We start from the raw sequence: 2,530 nt of genomic DNA, 5'->3' as shown, positions 1-2,530 counted from the left end.
AACACCACGCATCTCCCCCTTTCCGCCACACCACGCATCTCCCCCTTCCCGCCACAGCACGCATCTCCCCCCTCCCGCCACAGCACGCATCTCCCCCCTCCCGCCACACGCATCTCCCCCCTCCCGCCACACCACGCATCTCCCCCCTCCCGCCACACCACGCATCTCCCCCCTCCCGCCACACCACGCATCTCCCCCCTCCCGCCACACGCATCTCCCTCCTCCCGCCACACGCATTTCCCCCCCGCCACACGCGTCTCCCCCCCTCCCGTCACGCGTCTCCCCCCTCTCGCTACACGCATCTCCCCCCTCCCGCCACACCACGCATCTTCCCCTTCCCGCCACACCACGCATCTCCCCCTTCCCGCCACACCACGCAATCTCCCCCCTCCCGCCACACCACGCAATCTCCCCCCTCCCGCCACACCACGCATCTCCCCCTCCCGCCACACCACGCATCTCCCCCCTCCCGCCACACCACGCATCTCCCCCCCTCCCGCCACACCACGTATCTTCCCCCCTCCCGCCACACCACGCATCTTCCCCCCTCCCGCCACACGCATCGCCCCTACTCCTGCCACACGCATCTCCCCCCTCCCGCCACACGCATCTCCCCCCTCCCGCCACACACATCTCCCCCCCCTCCCGCCACACACATCTCCCCCCTCCCGCCACACGCATCTCCCCTTCCTGCCACACGCATCTCCCCCTCCTGCCACACGCACCTCCCCCCACACAGATCTCCCCCTCCTGCCACACGCATTCCCCCCTCCCGCCACACGTATCTCCCCCCTCCTGCCCCACGCATTCCCCTCTCACGCCACACGCACCTCCCCCCTCCAGCCACACGCACCTCCCCCCTCGAGCCACACACATCTCCCCCCTCCCACCAACCGCATCCCCCTTCCCGCCACACCACGCATCACCCCCTTCCCGCCACACCACGCATCACCCCCTTGCCGCCACACCCCTCATCTCCCCCTTCCCGCCACACCACGCATCTCCCCCTTCCCGCCACACCACGCATCTCCCCCTTCCCGCCACACCACGCATCTCCCCCTTCCCGCCACACCACGCATCTCCCCATTCCCGCCACACCACGCATCTCCCCATTCCCGCCACACCACGCACCTCCCCATTCCCGCCACACCACGCATCTCCCCATTCCCGCCACACCACGCATCTCCCCCTTCCCGCCACAGCACGCATCTCCCCCCTCCCGCCACACCATGCATCTCCCCCTTTCCGCCTCAGCACGCATCTCCCCCTTCCCGCCACAGCACGCTTCTCCCCCTTCCCGCCACAGCACGCTTCTCCCCCTTCCCGCCACAGCACGCATCTCCCCCTTCCCGCTACACCACGCATCTCCCCCTTCCCGCTACACCACGCATCTCCCCCTTTCCGCCACACCACGCATCTCCCCCCTCCCGCCACACGCATCTCCCCCCTCCTGCCACACGCATTTCCCCCCCTCCTGCCACACGCACCTCCCCCCTCCAGCCACACGCATCTCCCCCTCCTGCCACACGCATTCCCCCCTCCCGCCACACGTATCTCCCCCCTCCTGCCACACGCATTCCCCTCTCACGCCACACGCACCTCCCCCCTCCAGCCACACACATCTCCCCCTCCCACCTCCCGCACACACGCATCCCCCTTCCCGCCACACTACGCATCACCCCCTTCCCGCCACAGCACGCATCTCCCCCTTCCCGCCACACCACGGATTTCCCCTTCCCGCCACAGCACGCATCTCCCCCCTCCCGCCACACCATGCATCTCCCCCCTCCCGCCACACCACGCATCTCCCCCCTCCCGCCACACGCATCTCCCCCCCTCCCGCCACACCACGAAACTCCCCCCCTCCCGTCACCCGCGTCTCCCCCCTCCCGCAACACGCATCTCCCCCCTCCCGCCACATGCATCTCCCCCCCTCCCGCCACACGCATCTCCCCCCCCCTCCCGCCACACGCATCTCCCCCCCCCACTCCCGCCACACGCATCGCCCCCTCCCCCCCTCCCGCCACACGCATCTCCCCCCCCCACACGCATCGCCCCCTCCCCCCACACGCATCTCCCCCTTCCCTCCACACGCATCCTCCTAGACCCTCTTATTGCCCCCCCCCCCCCCCGAGTCTACTTTGGGGCTACAGGGAGAAGGATGCCTATTCCTATCCCTGTCCTGTTTTTGTCACCTTTTACAACTAAGTAGGAATATTTGGTGGCAGTATTCTTTTCCCCCACCACAGGGTTTGGTGAAATAAAAAATGAATATTCAGAAAAGTAGTACAGGACAATTGAGTTGGGGGACAGCATAACGGAGGAATAAGTGAAAAGGCAAAACATTTAGGTAGCATAGGAACTTGTGTTGTTACTTTTTGCGGCCAGCATTTTCTGTAAAATTTAGATTGGAAAAGTTGGAGCAAGTAGCCATAATGACCTCGGTAAACCCTCACTTCACCAAATGTTACCTGCTCTCCTCATAACTTGTCAATAGATCTTAGCGAATAGGAAGAAATAAAAGAATATA

The sequence above is a fragment of the Oratosquilla oratoria genome, chromosome 36 (assembly GCF_046742065.1).
Source record: "Oratosquilla oratoria isolate Oo_2021 chromosome 36, ASM4674206v1, whole genome shotgun sequence".
Taxonomy (NCBI): Eukaryota; Metazoa; Arthropoda; class Malacostraca; order Stomatopoda; family Squillidae; genus Oratosquilla; species Oratosquilla oratoria.
The sequence above is the reverse complement of the archived record's forward strand: the minus strand, read 5'-3'. Positions refer to the sequence as shown.